This window comes from Hypanus sabinus, chromosome 5, assembly GCF_030144855.1.
Source record: "Hypanus sabinus isolate sHypSab1 chromosome 5, sHypSab1.hap1, whole genome shotgun sequence".
Lineage (NCBI taxonomy): Eukaryota > Metazoa > Chordata > Chondrichthyes > Myliobatiformes > Dasyatidae > Hypanus > Hypanus sabinus.
The window spans coordinates 23760106-23772269 of NC_082710.1; the positions used below are offsets into that span (position 1 = coordinate 23760106).

The window sequence follows — 12164 nt, forward strand, 5'->3', positions numbered from 1 at the left end:
ATAACATTTGATTGTGTTTTGATTATTATTATCTGTTGGACGTCTTGATTACCAGTGGAGATGGTAACACATGCACCAGGCAAGTGATTTACAAACCTGCATAAATGAACTAGATATCAAGAGTTCAGATTCCATTGTGGAATTTTGTGAATTTGCATTCAGTTAATTAAAAACATACACATTTTTAAAATAACTAAATAATGGTGACCATGCACTCATTGAACTCTTATTCAAAATAAAAACAGGTTCACGTTGGGAAGCTTTGTGTTTTAGCGTAGTCTATTTCCAGACCCAGGGTGAAGAGGTTTGTTTACTATTTCAGAGAAAGTCACTTGTTCAGTTCAAGAAACAATCTGCTGAAGGAAGTCAGCAGGCTGAGTAGCATCTGTAAGAGGAAAAGGAATTGGCAACAATTCAGGTCAAAACCCGACATTGTTTGTTTCTGCAGGTTCCAAGATCTGCAGTCTCTCACTTAAAAAGCATCCAGACTAACCTGCCATTCTTCTTGCCAACACACACTCTGCCAAATTTTCCTTCTAGAAAATCAAATGTAGATGTAATTGGTCATTTTTTTTATATGGTCACAATAATTCTTAGGGTAACTCCCACCCTAAGAATTACAGGAAATATAGACAATGAATGAATGTTGTTGAAAAATATAAGATTGGGGAGAAAAGAAGTTTTATCTGACAAATGTTTATGTTGAGACACAAATATACCAAATAAATTTTTCAGGTTTAATGGATAAAAAGGTGGCTTCTCTGAATTTTGTGAAATGCTTGTTTCAATTAAAAATGTTTTTTATTTAAATGTATTGTAATTTTTAAATAGATCACAAATCCAAAGTGGTACATGGAAATGAAAAAGCCAGTCTTAACACTTGCTTTCTTCACTGCACAAAGGAAAGTCAAATTAGCATGCTTTGCAATATGCTTCCAGGGAAGCAACATGAGAAAAGTGATCTATGGCACAATGTCTATAAATTGCATTTATTTGATCTTTAACTTGAGGCTTTGTGTTAGATTGTGTGGAATATAATAGCACAACGTCAGCACTTTATAAACTTGAGCCTTGCTGATTATAAAGAAAGCAGAGATGTTAGGGTCTTTTGATTTTGTACAGCAGATTGTATGCTTCATTATCGGGTTAGCTCTCAAACTGGCCTTAAAACAGATTGTGATGAGAATTATGAAAGACTACAGGATGACGTATATTATTATCCACAATAGGAAAATTAAATTGGAAGTCATTATACAAAAAAATTAATAGCCCAGATTTTGCTCTTAAATGATGGAGGTTACAAACTGACAGCATTTATATATTTAAATACCAGCAAGTCTAGGATTTAAATATTTGCATATTTAAGTGTGCAAGTCCCAAGGTTAGCAATGGTTAGTAACAAGTATTTTAATGTGAGGTTCAGTCTTGCTGGAATTTGGAAACAACTATGCAGGAGAGCTGACTTTCAGATCATTGGGGTGTCTGTGAGGTACTTACTAGAGCTTTGCATTTTGAATTCTCTCGTTTTCAGCAGCAGCAATATTGTGGCCATTTTTGTGCTAGGGTACATCAACAGAGATGACAGGCTCTGAAGTATAGTAATGTGCCTACATGTTTTTTTTTAAATGCTTAAAACATTTTCTTTTTTTAGAATTGCAGATACACTGTGGTTTTAAACATAACATTGCAAATAACACATTCCCCCCAAAAAAAATTCTGTGAAAAATTGATGTAAAATCTCAGCTCTCAAGATAAGCTAACAGTTCAGACATAACATAAATACAGTTAATCTTTTTTCTTTTTCAATCTTTTTATTGAATTTCATATATTAAAAAAAACATATCATAATATTGAATAGGTTATAAGTGCACTAGACTTGAAGTTGAATTAGTAATAAGATAACAATATCATTAAAATATCAGCAAAAAAAATAGTACATTAATCAATCAAGCCTATAATTATACATGAAAAAAAGTAAGAATAATCATAAAAAGAAAATTTTTTTTAAAAATACAAGAAAAAAATATATATTGAAAAAAAATTAAACCTAAACTAAACTAACATGGGCAGTAATAACAGTTTATATGTATATGATAGCATCAAAAACTCCAGAACTCCATACCAGAACAAGAATAAAAAGAGAAAAGGTCTGGAAGAGGCCAAATTAATTCATATGAAAGTGTCGAATGAACGGTCCCCAAGTTTCTTCAAATTTAATTGATGAGTCAAAAATAGTGCTTCTAATTTTTTCTAAGCTCAAATAAGAAATAGTTTGAGAGAACCACTGAAACGTGGTAGGAGGATTTACTTCTTTCCAATTTTGTAATATAGACCTTCTGGCCATTAATGTTACAAAGGCGATCATTCGTCTAATTGAAGGGGAAAACCGATTACCATCCTCATTTGGTATACCAAAAATTGCAGTAATAAAATGAGGTTGTAAATCAATATTCCAAATTGAGGAAATGATAGCAAATATGTCCTTCCAATAGTTATGTAAAGTGGGACATGACCAAAATATGTGGGTCAATGAGGCCACATCTAAATGACATCTGTCACATTGAGGTTTAATATGAGAATAGAATCGAGCAAGCTTATCTTTAGACATATGGGCTCTATGTACGACCTTAAATTGTATTAAAGCATGTTTAGCACATATAGAAGAAGAATTAACCATTTGTAAAATTTTTCCCCATTTTTCTGTTGATATATTATATTGAAGTTCTTTTTCCCATTCTTGTTTAATTCTACCTGATATTTCTGGTTGTATCTTCATAATCATATTATAAATAAGAGCCACTAATCCCTTCTGACAAGGATTCAAGGTAAAAATCATATCTGAAAAATCTATCAAAGTTGAGTTAAGGAAGGATGGTAGAACTTTATGTAAAAAATTTCTAATTTGTAAATATCTAAAAAAATTAGATTTAGGTAACTTAAATTTGTTGGAAAGTTGGTCGAAAGACATCAAACTACCTTCAAAAAAAGAATCACAAAAACATATTATACCTTTCCTTTTCCATATGCTAAAAGCTTGATCTGTCAAAGAAGGTTTAAAAAAGAAGTTAAGTAAGATAGGGCTATCAAGAACAAAGTTTTTCAGAGTAAAAAACTTACGAAATTGAAACCAGATTCGTAATGTGTGTTTGATAATAGGGTTGGATATCTGTTTATTGAATTTAATTTAATCAGCAGGAAGAGAAGAACCAAGAACGGAGAATAGAGAATATCCCTGTGCATCATTGCATTCTAAATTTACCCACTGTGGGCACAATGGTGAATCCAAATCTAATTTTCAACATATTAAGTTTCGAATATTATTCGCCCAATAGTAAAATCTAAAGTTAGGTAAAGCTAAACCACCATCTTTTTTAGATTTTTGTAACTGCCTTTTACTTAACCTGGGGTTTTTATTTTGCCACACAAATGAGGAAATTTTTGAATCAATGTTATCAAAAAAAGATTTAGGAATAAAAATTGGTAAGGCTTGAAATAAATATAAAAATTTCGGTAAAATCATCATTTTAATAGCATTAATCCGGCCAACTAATGATAAGGATAAAGGAGACCATCTTGTAGTAAGTTGTTGAATTTGATGAAGCATAGGTAAAAAATTCAATCTGAATAAATCTTTATATTTCTTGGTAATTTTTATACCTAAATAAATAGTTATCAGTAACAACTTTAAATGGTATCCTGTCATTCAATAAAGTTTGCGCATTTAAAGGGAATAATTCACTCTTATCCAAGTTTAGTTTATAACCAGAAAAAACTACCAAATTGAACCAATAAGGATAAAATAGCGGGAATAGACCTGTCAGGATCAGAAATATATAACAACAAGTCATCAGCATAAAGTGATAACTTGTATAACTTCTCATTACGAGTAATACCAAAAATATTAGGGGATTCATGAATAGCAATGGCTAGAGGTTCTAATGCGATATTAAATAATAAAGGACTTAAGGGACAACCTTGTCTCGTACCACGAGATAATTGAAAAAAAGAGGATCTGTAATTATTTGTAAGAACAGAAGCAACAGGTTTATAATATATTAATTTAATCCATGATATAAAATTAGGACTAAAATTAAAATTTCTCAAGGTATTAAATAAGTATGTCCATTCAACTCTATCAAAAGCTTTTTCAGCATCTAATGAAATAACACATTCTGAGGTTGTAGGTGAAGTATAAATTATATTAATCAATTTTCTAACGTGCCTACATGTTGTTATCACCATTGTAGCCTTTGATGCAGACACCACTGAATTTTTCTTTTAAGATTTTATTTGTAATTGTTACTTGAAAACTATTACTAATTTTTAAAAGTTAACTGTTACATATTTATTTCATTTGCTTTACTCAAATTTAAAATGGCAATAGAACTAAATTATTTTTTATATTAAATTCTACACCAGGCTCTCTCTACCCTAAAGATTCTTTATTTGTCAGTTATTTAATTAATGTTAGCATTAACAATAGAAATACAGTAGCCTGTTCACTTGTACTGATCTGGGAAATCTTCTCATCACTGTTCTTTGAATTCATTCTCAACACTATTGCTGATAATTTGGTTCCCTGTATGTAGATTGAAGTTATGGGCATGTAGATTGGGAAAATTGGGTTGGTGCTGGTTCCCAAGAGAGGGAATTCATAGAATGTTGACAAGATGGTTTCTTTTAGAGTAGCTTGTAATTGAGCTCATTTGTGGAAAGGCAGTTCTGGATTGGCTGTACTTGGAGGCACATGACAAATTCAGCCAAAGTCTACATGGTTTCCTAAAGGGGGAATCTTGCCTGACAAATCTTTGAAGAAAATAACAAGCAGAATAGACAAAGGAGAGTCAGTGGATGTTGTTTACTTGGATTTTCAGAAGGCCTTGGATAAGCCAATGAGGCTGCTTAAGAAGAATACAAATATTGCAAGAAAGATGCTAGTATGGATAGAGGATTGGCTGACTGACGGGGTGGGAATAAAGGCCTTTTCTGATTGGTTGTTGGTGATGTGGTATTCCTCTGGGGTCGATGTTGGGACCACTTTTTTTTCACATTATATATCATGATTTCAATGATGGAATTGAGGGCTTTGTGGCCAAATTTGCAGACAATACAAAAATGGGTGTAGGGGCAGTTAGTGTTAAGGAAGCAGGGAGTCTGCAGAAAGACTTAGACTGATTGGAAGAATGGGTAAAGAAGTGACAGATGGAATATAGTGTTGGGAAGTGTATGGTCATACACTTTGGTAGAAGGAATGAAGACACTTTTCTAAATGGGAAGAATATTCAAAAATCAGAGGTGCAAGGGGACTTTGAAGTCAGCATGTAGAACCTGCAGGTTGAGTCAGTGGTAAGGAAGGCTATTGCAATTTTAGTATTCATTTTGAGAGGATTAGAATATAAGAGCAAGGATGTAATGCTGAGGCTTCACAAGGCATTGGTCAGCTCATATTTGGAGTATTGTGAGCAGCTTTGGGCCCTGTATCTAAGAAAAGATGTGTTGTTATTGGAGAGGGTCTAGAAGTTAACGAGAACGATTCTGGGAATGAAAGGGTTAACATATGAGGAGCATCTGATGGCCATCAAGTTGTGCTCCGCCATTCCATGGCTGATTCATTATCCATCTCAACCCTATTATCCTGCCTTTTCCCCGTAATCCTTGAAACCTAGACTAATTTTGAACCTCACTTTAAATACACTCAATGGCTTGGCCTCCACAGCTGTCTATGGCAATGACCTCCACAGATTCAATACCCTCTGGCTAAAGAAATTCCTCCTCACCTCTGTTCTAAATGGACATCCCTCTATTATGAGCCCATGTCTTCTGGTCCTAGACTCACCTACTATAGGACACATCCACTCTAGGCCTTTCATTGAAATTCCCCCCCCTGCCCCACCCACTCTTTCTTCTAAACTCCAGCAAGTGCTGTTATGTTTTGTAACTCCATAACTAATTGGAAGAAAAATGCAAGTGCCCGAAAACGTGTCTACTTCATTCTTACTTTAGTGAGGCGTGTACTTATGATATGGTGTAATGACATCTGCCATTCACATACTTTTACATTATAAACTGTAATGAAGTTCAAAACACAAAGTAAATTTTATTATCAAAGTACAATTATGTAAAAGACAGAATGCTTAAACAAGATACTTATAATAATACTGAAATATTAACCACACAATACTCCCTGCTTAGCTATAAACTCTAATTCAATATAGAATACATTTCCACTCAATTAAGTAACATTTTTCAGATATTTCCTATTGAAAGGGTCAATGGGACAATTCATAAGCATTTCCCTGATCAGTTGTCCTCTTAAATTCAACCTTGTAATTGTGTCGTCTGAAAAACAGAGGCCATTTCTGCACTTGTGCTGCTACCATTAATGGAACACCCTTCTGTGGATTGAAAATGGACACTGGTGATTGATGCTCAGTAACAATGATAAACTCTCTCCCATACAAGTACTGCTTGAAAAATTGTATATATCAAACTATATTCAAGGCCTGTCAATTTGCATACTTTTTCTCTGCAGCAGTTAGGGAACGGGATGCAAAGGCTATGGGTTGTTCACTTTCATCACTCATAAGACAGGGGCTGAATTAGGCCACTTGTCCCATCAAGTCTGCTCCACCATTTCATCATGACTGATCCATTTCCCTCTAGCTCTAATCTCCTGACATCTCTCTATGTCCTGACTATTCAAGAATCTATCAACCCCTGCTTTAAATATACTAATGACTTAGTGTCCACAGCTGCCTGTGGCAAAGGATTCCACAAATTAACCACTCTCTGGCTAAAGAAATTCTTCCTCACCTCAGTTTTAAATGGACATTCCTCTATTCTGAGGCTGTATCCTCTGGTCTTAAACTTTCCCACCATAGGAAACATCCTGTCTACATCCACTCTGTCGAGGCCTTTCAACATTCGATATGTTTCAATGAGATTCTTTCTCAGTCTTCTGAATTCCAGTGAGGACAGGCCCTGAGTCATTAAACTCTACTCTTTCATATTCAGAATCATTTTCATGAATCTTGTTCAAACCCTCTGCAAAGTCAGCACATTATTTCTTAGATAAGTGGCCCAAAACTGCTGACGATACTCAAGTGAAGCCTCATCAGTGACTTTTCAAGTCTCACCATACTTCTTTGCATTTATATTCTAGTCCTCTTGAAATGAATGCTAATATCGCATTTGCCTTCCTCATCACTGACTCAATCTGCAAAATAACCTTTAGGGAATCCTGGATGAAGACTCCCAACTCCCTTTCCACCTCTGATTTCTGAATATTCCCTCCACTTAGAAAATAGTTTACACCTTTATTCCCTCTACCAAAGTGCATGACCATATGCTTCCATGTGCTAAATTCCATATTGCCCATTTTCCCAGGCTAAGACTCCTTGCTTCCTCAAAATTACCTGTCCCTCCGCCTTTGTATTGTTTGCAATAAAGGCCACAAAGCCTTCAACACTGTCATCTAAATCATTGACATACAATGAGAAAAGGAATTGTTCCAACACTGACCCCTGCAGAATGCCACTTGTCACTGGCAACCATCTAAAAAAGGCCCCTTTTATTCCCACTCTGCTTCCTGCTTCCTATCTAGTATCTTTACTGTTATACCATGGGCTCTTAGCTTGTTAAGCAGCCTCCCATGTGGCACCTTGTCAAAGGCCTTCTGAAAATCAAGTAAACATCCACTGACTCTCCTTTGTCTGTGTAGCCGGTTATTTCCTCAAAGAATTACAACAGACTTGTCAGGCAACATTTCCCCTTAAAGAAACCATGTTGACTTTGGCATGCACCTCCATGTACACCAAGACATCATCCTTAATAATGGTCTCTAACATCTTCCCAACACCAATAAGGCTATCAGACCTATAATGTCCTTTCTTCTGCCCCCCTCCCATCTTAAAGTGAGGAGTGACATTTGTGGTTGTCCAGTCCTCCATAAATATTCCAGAATCTAGTGACTCTAGAAAGATCATTACTGATGTCTCCACAATCTCTTCAGCTACCTCTTTCAGAACTCCTGGGTGTATTCCATTTGGTTCAGGTGACTTATCTATCTTAAGACTTTTCAGTTTCTGCAACACCTTCTCCTTAGTAATAGCAACAACACTCACTTCTGTCCCTTGACACTCCCACAAAACAAGAAGTGTCACATTCAGAAGGTTTAGCCTATTTTTGTAAGTCATAGTGCCATGATAATTTATGTGCCCCCAAGTTGATACCCCATTTCAATGATTGAGGACTTTCCACGGCCCTGTGTGTTCATGGAAAGACCCTAGAGCATCCCATCCAGCAGCATTCCCTTAAAGACATCCCACTGCACTGGAAGACCAACAAGATTTGGGAAGATCAAAGGGTGTCTTTCAAGATGTTGATGACCTTTAAGCAGAACTTGATGCCTTTGCTTGTGTCCCTGGGAAGAGTCCACACATCAGAGAACCCAATTCAGGCTAGGGCCTTTGCATCCTTCTCCACATGCTCTGAGCAAACCACTGAATTGAAAGGGTAAAGGGTAGGTAACCATCCCTCCCCATGGCACCCACATTGGTGGATGATACAAGAAGGATCTGACTGAGAGGGTCCCTCTCTCAAGTGAAGTCTTGGTGTTTGTTGGTGAGTTCATGTGATACCATGTCAGACATCCCACTTCTCCTTGAAGTGCCGGGAGTCTCCCGCATATTGATAGTGGCTCCCTGATGCCTGCAAATTATATACAATATCCCAGAAATCGATTTTTTTTAAAGCGAGTGAGAGGGGGAGAAAGAGACAGAGACAGAGAGAGCGAATGACAGAAGTAGCGAGAGAGTGACAGAGAGAGCATCCTGATTGGTCTCTCTTTGTGCTAAGTAGACCTATCAGTTTTCTGTGGGCGGGCTTTACAGTCGACCTCTCTCTCTCTCTCTCTTTCATTGTCCATCAGTTCAGTTTAGTGTCCTGCAGTGCCATGGGAGAGTGTTCCAAAAAAAGAAAATATAAAACGTACTTCACCCCAGACTACGCTAAAGTGTACCCCTGCCTAATAGGGGTCAAAAATAATGACAATGTGGCTCACTGCACTGTTTGCAACAGTGACTTTTCTATTGCCCATGGTGGGTTAAATGACTGTAAAAGACACGTTGAGGTGAGTTAAACAGGAGTCATTCATTCATTAGCATAGCTAATGTTATTTAAACTAGCTGGCTAGCTGCTAAGAAGCTACTCTATTGACGTCCTACGTAATGAGGCCAAACTCCCTGTACACTTGCTTAAAGTTGTAATAAAATAAAAAATGACTCCATGATATTATGTACATATTTTAATGTCACATTTTCTGCATAAGACAATATAATAAGGATACACCTTATGCTTTTATTTATTTTAGGGGCCACAACATGTTAGGGAGGCTGAGTACAGGGAAGGCTGCTCAAGTATTTCACAGTTCTTTTCAGCAGAAAACCAAAGGCTGACAGAGAAGGTCACTAGAGCTGAGGTGTACTTCTGAGGAGTTCTGGGGGAAGCTGTCCAAAGTAAAATCTGTGAACACAGGGCAGTTGAGATTCAAAGAGCTCTGCCAGTTGATGAAGCTGCTTTTGGTGCTGCCAAATTCTAATTGTGAAGTAGAAAGGGCATTCAACATGACGTGTCACATTAAGACAGAATTCAGGTCAGCTATCTCACAAAACACTTGTAAATCTAATGTCTTGCAAAATTAATAAATTCAATGAAACAGACTGCTATGAGGTTGAGACTTCTAGCAAAATGCTCAAATCTGCCAAGCAAGCCACATCACAGTACAAGGAAAGTTTGCAAAAGAAATAGAAAAGCTATTTCCATTAGCATTTAGCTATTAGCATTGAGACTGCCAACAAAATACTCAACTATCTGTACACACACGTAAATAGTTTCAATGTGGGATCAAATAAATTGTTGTGTTCTTTCAGATCAAATTCTTGTGTATATACACCCTTGCAGCTGCTACCTCACTGAAATGAGTTTTTGCAAGGTGGGATGTCTGCCATGTGCTTCAGAACGGATCTCACATAATTCCATTTAGAATGTAAATCCTGGGCGAGGTCCTGCCGAAGGGGTTCGGCCTCTAGCATCCTATAACTTTCTTTCCGTAGATGCTGCCTGGCCCGCTGCGTTCCTCCGGCAATTCGTAGGTCTGGCGACGGGGGCGGGGCTTGCCAAGCGTCCGACGTCCGTCCGTACGGAGAGCGAAGTACGCCGCTTGCGCATGACGTCACACGCCGGCCGATCGACGTCAATGAGAAGGGGAGCTAAGTGTCGGGTTACCGTAGCAGGTGAGGGCCGAATGATAACGGCGAGTGAAAGCTGGGCCGAGCCAAATCCAGCCAAAGCGGCTTTTCTTTTCAAGACAACCGCTGATCCGTTTGCGGCCTCACCAACAATCGGGTCGAGCTGCGTCTTGCGTTATCCCACCTGAAGGAGCTATTGAGCGGCCCCGTCCCGCTCACTCCGGATTTATTCCGCAAATTACCTCACCACCTCGGGCCCTCCCTTCAGCCGCGGTGGGGTGGGGGCATGGTGCCAGCACTTTCTGCACCATAATTAGTTTTCTCTTGATGCGGAGGTCCGGCTTGCTTTTTATATGACAGTCAATATTGAACAATTGGATTTGAGTGCAATTTATACTCTCTTCAGGTCAGGTTTGTCCTCTTCTGGTTCGTCATCAGCTTAAGAGCGCTCTTACATAGAGCTAGCACAGACCCAACGGGCCGAAACTCCTTCCAGTCGGTGATTCTGTGAAATTCTCAATAAATAATTTAGAATATAAACACAGCAAAGCAATTTCTGCTGCAATCAAAATTACAGTAGAATTTAAATTGGCCTGAAAGTGAAAGTCCCAGGATAGGTGCATGGATTCTCAGCAGGAATACACATTCATTTGTGTTGAGTGCATCATCAGGGTTGAGCATCAATATTTTGTTTCAGTTTCTATAACTGCACTGGCTTTTACCTTAAGTTGACAATTTGTTATCTTTAGACATGATTAGTGTTTTAAATGTTTTTTTTTCTTATCATTGAAACGCTCCACAGCAGTCCCATATAATTCACTTGTACCTCCTTGATCACCCAGTGCTTTCTGATTAAGCAATCTCATCCAATCTCAGAATTTTTAAAGTTCTCATTCTTGATTTCAAATCCCGCAATCTCCAATTTCCAACTCTATTTCCCTTTATTTTACCTCTCAATATTTGTTAAAAAAATTACTTTCCCTATGCTTGTTTATTTTTGTTGTACTTATTGCTTGAAATGTACTTGTACGATTACATTTTCGCTCATCTGACCTATCAACATTTCTGTCTGCTTTTATTTTTTTATTAGTTTTTTTTATACATTTTCTACATAACTACAGATAAAAAAAACCCAGATCAAAATGGAGAACATTGATACAGTGAAAAAATAAACATACAATAACAATATGATACAAAGAAAGATAATTGAAAAAGCACCCAAATTGAAGACAAGTAAAATTAGTATCCTCCCCAAGCCTTGCAACACAAAAAAAACTCCAGACCAACCACAACACAATATAGAGAATATAAATCAGGACAATCAAACCCTCAAAGCTGTAAATACACTTAACAACAGAAGATGTTAATGCCTACTACCAAAAGAAAAAGGAGCTGAAAACAAGGGACTGAAAAAAAAACTTTAGTTAAGAGGAAGGTTATGAAAGTACTCAATAAAAGGTCCCCAGACCTTATGGAACTTTAAATCCGAATTAAGAACTGAATAATGAGTTTTTTCAAGGTCTAAGCAGACCATAATATCATTAAGCCATTGAGCATGTGTGGGCAGGGCAACATCTCTCCATCTAAGGAGGATTAAACGTCTAGCCAGGAGAGAGGCAAAAGATAATATTCGACACTTCGTCGAACTCAGACGTAAATCTGTCTCACCCCAGAAACCGAACAAAGCAATTAAAGGGTTAGGTTCTAGGTGGTGATTCAGAATATACGATACCGTTATGAAGACATCTTTCCAAAACTAGGGAGTACAGAGCCAAGAAGTGCAGAGATAGATAATTCTTTAGTGGAGCTCAACTCCATTGCCACCCAATTAGGGCACTCGGGTTGGCCATGGAAAAAAGACCAAAAGGTAGCACAACGTATATTGGCTGCCCAATAATATAAACGAAAGTTAGGTAA

General features: G+C 37.3%; 1 protein-coding gene across 3 annotated transcripts in view; it reads left to right on the forward strand.

The window, feature by feature from the left end:
- Positions 1-10209: 10209 nt before the first annotated feature.
- Positions 10210-12164, forward strand: part of ythdc2 (YTH domain containing 2) — a 76344-nt gene continuing 74389 nt past the window's right edge. For all 3 annotated transcript variants that reach the window (XM_059969583.1, XM_059969580.1, XM_059969581.1), the window contains exon 1: positions 10210-10292. The gene's annotated coding sequence lies outside the window, so the exon portion shown is untranslated. The remainder of the gene's footprint in view (positions 10293-12164) is intronic.